The sequence below is a fragment of the Lycorma delicatula genome, chromosome 1 (genome assembly GCF_047948215.1).
Source record: "Lycorma delicatula isolate Av1 chromosome 1, ASM4794821v1, whole genome shotgun sequence".
Lineage (NCBI taxonomy): Eukaryota > Metazoa > Arthropoda > Insecta > Hemiptera > Fulgoridae > Lycorma > Lycorma delicatula.
The window spans coordinates 363,662,293-363,674,914 of record NC_134455.1 but is presented as its reverse complement, the minus strand read 5'-3'; positions in this window follow the sequence as shown (position 1 = coordinate 363,674,914).

Sequence of the window (12,622 nt, the reverse complement as noted above, 5' to 3'; positions counted from 1 at the left end):
ACGTGAATTCTAGCCGGTCTCCAGGTATAGAGTTTACAAATTTTTGCACCATCTGTATGTAGCGCTCACTGTTCACTGTACCATGATAGAATGTCATGAAGATTCTCCTACATGAAGTTGCTCAGTAAACACCCACTTTTTGTCCATGCAGAGACAAAAGTACAGAAACTCGTGCAGCTGATGTGGATTTTCAGTACACCAAATGCGTGAATTCTCTGCATTCACGTACATATGAAGGTGGAACCATGCCTCATCAGAAAAAATCAGTCATCGAAAGTTCTTTTCCACCTAGAGTTACAGATGGCATGAACCTAATTGACAAAACCTACATGTTTTCCAGTGTCTGCAGGTAACAACTCGTGAACAACACGAATTTTGTTCGGATGCATCTTTAAACACATGCGCAATCTGTGTGAGCAGTACAAACGGAGAGAGTAGTCTGATTAGGTAGGCGTCGCACAACCAACCGGGTTGGTCTAGTTGTCAACGCGTATTCGCAAATCAGCTGATTTCAAAGTCGAGAATTCCAACGTTCAAATCTTAGAAAAAGGCAGTTACTTTTGTACAGATTTGAATACTAGATTGCGGATACCGGTCGGTATTCTTTGGTGGTTGAATTTCAATTAATTACACATCTCAGAAATGGTCGACCTGAAACTATGTATGATTACAATTACACTCGTACATATCATCCTCATTCATCCTCTGAAGTGATACCTGACGATGATTCCCGAAGGTTAAACACGAAAAAAGATAGGCGTTTCTTTGGGAAACTTCTTGGATTAACAACAAGATATACAGATTGAACGTCGATCAACCTTTCTGGTGTTGGCATTTTCGGTCGACCAATTTTCATTGTACGTGGTGTGCGAGAAAAGTAATGAGACTGACTTTCTACTTAGCAAACCTTTTATTTTTTCAAACAATAATATTATCTCCTTCAAAGTAGTTATACACTGGGCAGCTATACACTGGCGGAGTCGTTGTTTCCACTCCTGGTAGCAAGGCTGGAAGGCTTCAACTGGTAGGGCTTTTAACTCGTCAGTCACAGTCTTTTGAATGTACTCTAGAGTTCCAAAATGATGTCCTTTTAAGACATGTTTCAATTTCGGGAAAAGGAAAAATTCACAAGGACTCAAATCAGGTGAATAGGAGGGTTGTGGAATGCGTAGGAATGCGTTTTGAGGTCAAAAATTCCCTGATGGCCGTGTGATACGGGGCATTTTCATGATGAAGCATCCACTTGTCTGCAATGTATGGTCTCACGCGAATCACTCTTTTCCTGAGCCTTTCAAGAACACCTTTGTAAAACACTTGGTTGACAGTTTATCCTGGAGGAACAAATTCTTTATGCACGATACCCCTACTGTCAAAAAAGCCAATCAGCACGGTTTTGATCTTTGATTTGCTCATTCGACATTTTTTCGGTTGAGGAGATGACGGAGTGTGTCACTCTTCGCTTTGCCGCTTTGTTTCAGGATCGTACTCAAATATCCAGGATTAAACACCTGTGATCAGAGGACTGAAGAATTCTTGGTCATTGTCAATCCTCTCAAGAAGATCAACGCACACATTTCTTCGATTGTCCTTCTGTTTCGTTGTGAGGTTTTTCGGCACCAATTTCGCATGTCCAAATCTTCTGTCAAAATTTGATGTACAGTGAAAGTGTTTAAATTTAAATGTTCATTAATCCTTATTGTTAAACAACGGTCTAAGCTAACAGGAACCCTCACCCCTCAACGTTTTCTTCAGATTTTGAAGTTGTAGGTCTCCCTGAGCGTGGTTGATCTTCAACCTATTCTCGGCCTTCCAAAAGTGATTTTTTACCAGCAGAAAACTTGTGCTCTTGATAAGCCATGTTTCCCATAGGCCTGTTTCAACTTTTCAAAGGTCACACTGGTGGATTCCCTAAGTTTAACATAAAACTTGATTGCACAACGTTACTCTAAATTCCGATGCTCCATTTTCGTAACACGCAACAAAAACACAACTTCACTGATAAATAAATAATCTGGTGGCTGAACGGAATTGAAACTCGTACTGAGCAGGTGGAAGGGATGAACAAACCGGTCTAGCACAGACCGGTAGACACAGCGTTGCCAGATCGCTCACAGTGTTACCAATCTCATTATCTTTCTCACACACCTCGTATCTGCCACATTCCCTGTCTGTTGGTACTTGTCATAGAGCCGCTTGATGGAGGACTTGTTTGGTGCATCCATACTATAATTTTCTGTTAAGGTATTCTGGTATTAGGTATAACTGGCACCTAATGTATTTGGAGATAATGAATATTCTCTGATGAATCGTGTAACTCATTTTTCCTGAATTAAATCAGCAAAAAAAGAAGGAAATATACTTTCATAAAGTTACGTCACTTTTTGAACACTCTTTTGTGAAGAATATATTGTTGTCCATATTCAGTTGTCGTAGATGCATCAAAAACTATGAAATTTTTTGAAATTATCGAAAATTTCCGTGCTGGACACAGAATTGTCAATGGATGACAATGGATGTCATCCATTGTTCTGGTTTAAATCATATCATATTTTTACACTTAACATTGGGAATAAAAATAATGAAATTAATAAATAAAGAAATCTCTTTAATTTACATTCTGTGAAAATTATAGTGCAATTGGAATTTTTTATTTTAAAAAAATAAGTAGTAAAATTTTGATTTTTCCGATATTTTCAAATTTTTGTTTACTTATAAATGATTTTTTTCAAATTAACTCTGTTTTATGTAAAAAATTACGTTATGATAAATGCAATCTTTAATTGTTTTATTATTTCTAAAAATGATTGATCAGGATAAAATTGCAACAGTTTTTTTTGGAAAACATGTTTTACAAAATCATAATAAAGTTATTCTAGAAATTACTTTTTTACTAAACTCAATTTTTTCCATTGTTATCATACAAAATACTGTAAAGTTTCGTTGACATTTTCTACAGATCAAAATCTATTCTCAGACACACCCACTAACCTTACGAAAATCAATCAAACTTTTATCTACTGGTAATAATCCATGTTCTTTTAGTTTAATTTTTTTACTACTTTTGTTTTTTCTACAATCAACGTTATTTCTTGTAAAATATTTCCTTGGAAAATTAGTGATTACAAGTAAAATACGTCATCAGAATTTCGTTATAATAATATTTTTCATTATTTTCAGAAACCATGGTTTTTTTTTCAAATATTTCAAATAAAATTGAGAATTTGGGGGCGTTGGTGGAAACAGATAAATAATATGTTGTGCTACTAGTGACAGTAGGGTTTGGAATTTCAAATACGTTATTAAAAGGAAAACGAGGATGTACTCTGTACGTGACTGCCATTACAACACAATAAGTCATTCACCCTAGCTACTCTAATATAATTCCATTCTTACATATATATTTTTTTTTCCGTCAGTAAGATAAATAAAGGATTATTGATTCATAATTTCTCCTCTGATGAGAATAAATTTTACTAATCACAATTTTTTTTTTTTTTAATAGTGGAATCGACAATTAAATTCATTAGAGAATTATCATTGTAATGTAACTGTACCGGTAAATGTGTAGTCCTCAACAAACTCAAGGTAACCACTGCTGAGACGTGTAGTTAATTGGAACCCAACCCACCAAAGAACACCGGTATCCAACATCTAATAACTGTTCAATGTTAATTGCATTTAGTAAACACGATTTATCACTAAAATCATTTGAATTAAATGATGTATATATAATGTATTATTAAATGTAAATTTTATAACGATAAACTTTAGTTACGTTTACTTACAGATGAAAACTAAATTTTAAACAAAATATTTTAACGTACAGAAAATTACACAACACACAGAAGACATTCTTGGATGTATTTATTTCTGATAGATGAATACAATTACCCCATTAAAAATACATTCAACTAAGTCTTGGTGTTTAATAAAATACTTATTTCTTTTTGCCACTGAATTAAAATATGTAAGGAATTAGAACCTAGTTCAGAAAATTTTGATATGAAAGAATGTAATTGTAGATGGTACTCTCAAAAATTTTCATCGCAAATGTAGTTTTTTTAATTTTATTAAATGCCTTCTCTAAATCCATGCAACTCAAAATTTATTCCCCTTCGTCACTGTAAATATCTCTCTCCAGCCACCGTTAACAACCCGGTTTCATCTCTGGTTCCTTTATTTTCATTGAAGCCAAATTTTTCCTCCCTCTTGCCATCCTCTTTCCTCTTTCCATCCTCTTGCATTATTCTTACCAATCGCCGGTTAAGGACTATTACCAATATTTTAGCAACACCTATTAAATATGTTTTAAGTTATGCGAGATATATACGCACAGACATACATACATACGTACGTACAGACGTCACGCCGAAACTAGCCAAATGGATTCTGGGATGGTCAAAATGGATATTCGTTGAAATATGAAAAACGAAATGTTTCGCAATCACAATACTTCCTTTACTTTTTACAAGGAAGTAAAAAAAGTTAAAAAAAGAAAAAGGAGATGAAATCTGAAGATCGAAATTTTTCACGAACAGAATACAATATTTTAGCAACAGTTTATTAAACTTATTGTTTTGTTTTTGTACATTTTTCGGTACCAGTTTTTTTTCAAAATTTGTGTCATTATATCAAAAAAACTTCATCCCTATCCATTCTCCCTTACTGTATTTCTAATTATACAGTTCCACTACTTGTTCTACTCCTTTCTCATTTAAGCACTTAAAAAATTGTATGAAAATTTCATCTACTCCAGTAAATTTTTTATTCTTCATTTCTTTGATTGTCTTCTGTACGTCACATTTTAATATCGATGATTCTTTATCCTCTTCAGCTAGCTACCATTCCTTTTCTATCTCTCAGGTTTCCTCCCTCTCACATATAAATTCTCCAAGTAATCTCTTCCATCATTCTCTCACTTCTTTTCACTTATCTAACATCACCATACTTTTTTCTTAATATTTTCTCAGTTTACATTGCCTTTTTATTTATCTCATGTAATCCTCGCCACCTTCCTATATATAATAATGTACTATGCTTTTTTTCTAGATTCTCATTATATTTGCACTCTTCCTTCAACCACCTTTCCCTAGCATTTGTTGTTTCTCTCTTAACTCATTTTTACTTCCATGAACGAAGTAAAGGAGTATTCTAATCGTGAAAAATTTCGGTCTTCAGATTTCATCTCTTTTTCTTTTAAAACTTTTGTTTACTTCCTTGTACGAAGTAAAGGAAGTATTATGATTGCGAACCATTTCGTTTTTCATATTTAAACGAATAACCATTTAGAAATTTATTTAAACGAATTGACATCCCAAAATCCATTTGGCTAGTTTCGGCGTGACGCCTGTACGTACATATGTATGTATGTCTGTGCGTATATATCTCGCATAACTTAAAAACGATTAGATATAGGATATTGAAATTTTGGATTTAGCACTGTTGTAACATCTAGTTGTGTACTTCTCTTTTTGATTGCAATCAAAATTAAAATTAAAATATTAAAAATGAAATATTTGGATTTTAAAGGGAAGGGACTTCGGTTCGAATCAGACTTCATCTCCTTTTGTTTTTTTTAAAAATAAAATGTTTTGAGATGTTTTAATAAGATTGTAAACAACTTCCTTGCAAATCAGACGCAGATAATAATTAAATAGAAGTCATAAATGAGCTTCATAAAAACTATAAATCACTTGGATGTAACACGGCACTAAAGATTCAATTCTTTGATCTCATCTGTATTTTTTCTCTACCAATTTTTTAGTTGTGAGTAACGATCATGGAGAATACTTTCACCAGGAAATACCTACCATGGAAACATGCTACTAGGAAAAGTGGAACCAAAGTCTGCTGGCTGACTACTGCTAGAATTTCAAGACGTACTTCTCAATCACAAGATGTACTTACAGCAATCTACACCAGAAAATCCAAAAGAAGCAAATTTTAGGCATATAGAAATTGCATTTGTACATTACACTGTGTTAACAAGCAATTTCTATGTGACGAATTTTTCACATCACCAAAGAGGAATTTGCTTATTGTTTACTGTTTACGCCGTATTGCGTAAAGTTGTTTTATTTCAATAATGTTTTTTGTCTTTATCTTATCTGCTGTGGTCGCAATGCTTCATAAAAGCAATTTCTATTTAACCACATTAATTTTTAACTGTTTTTTGTTAGCTCATTTTTAATGTTGTCATGTTCCTAGAAATATACATTTCTTTGTCTGCGATCACGTTATTTCCTGTACTTGTTCGTATTTCAGCATTTACATCAGTTTTACGTAACTCTTTTAATGGTCTGTTTGCATATAATATTAATTTTCGATATGTGGTTTCTTACCCAAACTTCCCGTCTATGCTAATTTATTTGTCTTACCAATACCAGCACACTAGCTCTTGTTGTCAACACACACACTCGTCGGTTTATTGCCTTCTTTGTTTCCTCCTTTACTCTTCAGTCACTTCTTTACTTCGTCCAGCCTCGTTTCTTTGTTAAGTTATTCTTCAAATTCACTATATTACGTCTATGTTGAAAGTGCTTCAATTACTACAAACTGACAATTCTATCGACGCCCAATCTTCTCTAACTGCAGATTACATTTTCACCGATGCAGAATCTCTAAATTCGTTGCTACATATCTGAGATACTACGTATTAGCCTAACTCTACACCACGTCTCACCCCGGCATTCCTGATACAACACGGCGGACTACGCCCAGGAATTACTGTATGTATTTATTTACCTTCATTCACGAGTTCGTCGTTTACTAATATTTGTGTGCTACAGGCAACTTTAATTTTCATTATTTATTACGTTTAAACAGTTATTTTATCAGTAAACATTTGTGGAACATTCACTTCATCGTACCTTATGCATTTTCACTTTCAAGTGTAGTTCACAAAACCATTTACTCACTTAAGTACAGTCACGACAGGTTACTTACATAAGGTTGTGTCATTGTTCAGTTGCAATCTATTTTACGTGCTTTATTAATTTCAAATTTGTAGTTATGATAATTAACTCTACAATTTAATCTTGTATCTTGTTCATCCTCGAGATTAATCTTTTTCTACTCATGAACTGTGTACATAATACTGCTCTAAAATTAACCTAAAACAATTTATTCCTGATGTGCAATCATGTTTTAGGACTTTGCAATTTTATATTTTCAAGAATGCTTATTTACCAAAATGAACTCTATTTACATATTATTACTTAGTTCAATTTGATTATTGTAATTAACTGTATTTTATACTGAAATTATTGTAATTCGTTTTTCTAAGTTAATGACATTTGTTCATTCCTAATTTTCAATATTACTGCATTTGTCAGCAATGCAATAGTTTTTCAGACATACTATGTTTATTAATGTTATGTTTTTCTAAATTTATAATTAAAAATAAGGTATTTTATGTTCTCTTGTTTTCAGGCTTTATTAAAATTGTATATTGTCAAAATGTGTATTTAAAAATGTATATTCATGTATTTCTCATTTAATATCATTTTTCATATGCTGATTTCAGTTGATATTCTTATGTATCATTAAATTATGTTATTTTCTAAATTTCTTTTTAGTTTTTAAGGTTATGATTTAACATAAGTTCAGTTGTTTTCTTTCTCATTAAAGTCCAATTTCTTTTGGCAAATACGAGCTGTGTTTTTTTGTTAATTTTACCCAACATTTACATTATAAATGTATTTCTCTGACAAATGTAGGAATGTAATGTTTCTAAATAAAATTCAAATTTTTCTAACTTGTTTTTTTTAACTACTGTGAAAGGATTACACCATTATTTTCAAAATTAAATTTTTTAAACGTTTTTTTTAATTTTTATTACTAATTTAATAAGGTTATTGTACTTGAAATAGGGATTTTACTCCAATTTATTGTTTTTCACCCCTGATTTCTCAAAGACTATTAATGATACTGTTTTGGGAGATCTTTTATTAAAATTTCCAGGTCAAAAGGGATGATTTTTTAAGAAATGATTAATTTTTCTGTGTAAATAACATCCAAAAAACTTAAGTAAGATTTCATTTCACCAGGGTAGCTGAAATAACAGTGAAATCTCTTGCTAGCTGTAACTCGTAAACAATGCATTTTAGGACATATGTTAATATAAACTTTTTCTTTATTTTAATGAGTAAAATAGTTTATGAAAGTCGTGGGAGAACTTCATGATATATTCTGTATACTTGTTAAACTACCATCACAATGCTTTTTACTTACAACAAAAAATGATAAATACAAAGACTATGATTTATTGCAAAAAGCTACTTACATATTTGAAATCAGTGTCGAAAATACTATTACATTCATCTACTAACATTTTTGTAATAAGCAAAAACTAAATTTTTTTGACCAGTATTATCAGTAAACATCTACACTTACAATAATATTCTAAGATACAAGTTCATAAGATTCATATCTTATTGCCACCATAAACAGATGTTACTTAACTGGAATCTATGGTCTACACACAGATGTCATAGACCAAATTTCACCCAAATCTGGTATGTACCGGATTGTAACAAATATAGTATGGAAATATCAAGAAAAAGCAAGCCAAAATACATCCTTCCTGAAATTTTTAATTCTAAAATGTGTCTTTTGTTTAGAGGAGGAGGGTCATAAAGCATCAAGGTTTTCAAAAATCTTGAAATGCAAAATTTGACTTGATCAGCGTACTATTCTTTATATAATATACTGTGATGTAGTACAACTATATAATAGGGGAAGTAAATGTTTATATTTAAAAAAAGAATAAAGATATATTATTTTATATGAAGATTACATTACTACATTACTATTTTGTGAAGTAACGTAAGCAAAAACAATGTAAGGCAGATTGCTAGCTAACATGTACAGATTGCATGACAGCCTTGACTACTGAACAAAATTTTACATATCAGTGAATTTCTTTGTAAAATATTATTATTTTGTCAATAAGCTCAAATTGTGTTTTTTGTTTGGAGAGATTTATGTATAACTCTTTTGCCTGGAAAGTGAAAGGAGTAGAGGAAACAATATAAAATAAAAATTGAATTCTTTTTCCTTTGTGCTTATTGTCATTTTTTTTGCAAAATGAATTGTTTTTATTGATTTATTGATAATAATTTACACAGCCATGCCATAGTAATCTGTGAAGAATCTTTTTTATACAAATAAGATAATAAAAAAGTATAATTAATAATAATGTATACGATGCATGTAGTTAAACAAAATCTTTCCAATATTATAAAATCATTACAATAAATATCAAAATATATGTAGTCAAAGATAAGAGATGTTTCATTGTATATCATTTACAACTTTTTGTAAATTAATTGTACTTTATAATACTTTTCCATTTCGAATTACATAAAATTTTAAATTATTTTAAATAAGATTGGTAACTACAGATATTCTAGACGTCTTTTACGTTCGCGTTATTGTAAAAGAAAACCTTGTCCAATATAATTTTTTTTATATATTAATTTTATTTGCCAAATTATATAAAACAGAAGGAAGGTATAGTTTATGAAAAAAAATTACCCATAATTTTTGTATATTTTAGTGTTCTAAGCATCTCAAAATGAGAACCTTTAAAAAAATGTTTGTGCCAGGATATATTAATATTTTGTGTATATGTGTGCGCGCGTGTGGGTACGCATATAGAGCATCCCCTAAATCGCTTTAAATCTCAGCATCAAAATTAAAAAAGAAATTGAAATTTGACACATGCCTTCTATATTTATAGCAATGATGTCATTCAAATTAGCATTTTTATCTTAAGTGGTAAGAAGATTTGTTAAACTTCTTGAGTTTGATTTACCAGTTATTACAAAAATAAAAACACTTGTATAAATTTTCAAAATTGACATATTATTTTATTTTTTATTTATTTTTAAGGCCGCAAAGGACCACTTTAGTCAGAATAATTAATAAAGTCTTTTTTGCCGATCTTTTGGCCTTTAAGTTCTTAGCTTTTACTTTCTCCCAATATTTAGTCATTCTTAATGATCTTGCTTTACGATCCTCTTCTGAATAAACCCTTTTTGTATAATTAAAAGTTCTTACTTTAAAGTTGGTATTCGGATCTTTAATAACAGATTTTAATTTTTCGGATTTATTAAGTAAATCTTCGTAAGTCAAATTTAATTCTTGCATGTCTTCTTTAATTTCTTTGATCCATAATGGCGGATTTTTTAAAGACCAAATTTGATCGATAATTCTCTTAGTAATCCTATCCTGCGGTAATCTTAACGAGTGTGCACAGAAAGAAATTCGCTTCTTTTTCATAGTATCAATTAAGGATTCCAAGTTTTCTTACAGAAATTTATTAGGTAATAATCTGTACTGATTTTCGTGTTTATATTTTTTGTTTATGCAGGTTGTAAGAATCCTGCGTTCAATTTTAAGCAAAAGTTCTGTCCTATTTCTGATTTAATCTAAATAAAGTCTGGCTCGCGTACGTAATTACTGGTTAACCACAGTTTTGTAATGTCTAATTTTAGTGTTAATCGAGAACGATTTTTTGTTGTAAGTATTTTTGGTTACTTGTAGCATTATAAATAATTTATTAAATAATTAATTTAATAATTTTTATTTTATATAAAGATATTATATAGAAAATTTATAAAAGTGATTTTATTTGGTAAGAATTTATTTGGGGTTGAGATGTGGTTATGTATTGCGATATGTAAAGTTTGCTAAAAACCTTACTTAACGCATTTTGAATATTAGTCAAGATATGCATATTTAGTAAAAAAAATCCAGAACCACCCTAAAACAAACGATTTTTTGAAAATTTAATACGTATTAATTTAACAATTCATTGCACTATAAAAGGAAAAGTTGTGAAAAGTTTGCTGATATTTTTTTAATTAAGGGTATCTCAGAGAGGAATTTTCTCTTGAATGTCATTAGGAAATAAGATAATTTGTTAATTATTCTAAAAGTAATCGGAAAGGATATAAAAAAAATAAATTTTTTTAATTTGTATTTATTTTAAAAGAAATAAATAGTAGTTTATTTCTTATTTTATCGTGAAAGTCTTTATTTCAACAATGTAAGACTAGTTTAAATGAAATTGCGTAGAAGGTTGTTAACAATTTCTGATATTTATTTTTCAGTATTACATACCATCATCAAGTCTTTAGGATAGTGAACTCCTTTCATCCATAAAGTTTAAAAAATATCATGTTGTTACTTCCAGTCCTGCAACTTTCAATTTCTGCGATCAACTTTATTATTACTGGTATTAAATAGAGTATTTACCTTTTTGATAGTTGAATAATTTCACATTATTTGACCCGGTATTGTAAATTTATACGAATACAGGAATATGGTTTAAATTTAAGTTTGGTATAGATATTTGTAACTGAAATTCATAATAATATTACCTAATAAATTATAGGGGTAAAATCATTAAATTAATAAACAAATTAATGATTAACACCCTGCCCGCTACGTGCATGAAGTAATCTGATCAATTTTGGTCAAAATCGTTTCAGTAGTTCTGGAAATACAAGGTGATTTAGAGACCAACACTGAACATACACACGTACATAAGAACATTAACATCCCGAAAATTCCTATTTGGTTTTTTGGATTCCTTAGGTGTCAAAAGATGAAGATCCGTGAAAACCGCATATGCCAAAATTGGACCGATTACAAAAATTTCCCTTCTAGAGCTACAGTTCTGGTATAGCCCTATCTAACCGGTAAAGTAAAACTAGAGTTCTTTTGAAATCATGTATATCTTCAACAATATTATTATCAACGATTAAAATTTTATGAAATGGTTTGGTTTATAAAGTATTAAGTACATTTAGGGATTTTAATTTTGATTTAGAAATTATTTTCTAATTTGGCCAAAGCTGTTCAGATTTTTTTAATAAAATTGTATGTTAACTTGGAGCGTTGTCAGAATTTTTTTCTGATGTTTAAAATTTAAGCTTTACTATAAAATTCTTTTTCAAAATAAAATCAGTAAAATATTGTATTTTTATATAAATCTTTTGCATGATTCAATATACATTTTTAATTAGTATTGTGGTACTTCTTTTTGCATTTCATTTACAACGAACTTGCTTTTTTCTTCTACGGCTTTCAATTTTATTAATACAATCATCTGCGGTATATATGAATTCCTGCAAGTTTAGGATATATTTTGCACCACCAATTTCGGAATAGTTTGGCATAAAACTACGATCTGAATTGAAAAACCATGTCTTACATATTTATTTTACAGAGCTCAATTAAAAAACAGTTTTTAAAAATAATAATACGATATTTTACTAGCAATATATATATATTCCCACATATGTGTGACCGTAGCATTATTTTTGTAGCATTAGGAGACAGATTGCAGAGTTATAAAAGATGAGATACAAGTTTTTGTTTAAATCTTTCCGAACACATTGCAACAAAGAAACCTAACAAGTCAAAAGATTGCAGTAATCTTCAATCATCGATCCTTTGTAGATACCGTTATTAATAACCACAATTGTCTCATACAAAATAACATGTTGGGAATTTCTGGCAGAGATATTGTTTAGTATTTTAAACTTTATAATCTTTTTAAGTGTATTTTTTTTTATTCTGAAGGTCCCCTTCTTCATTCGTTTCCGAGCAC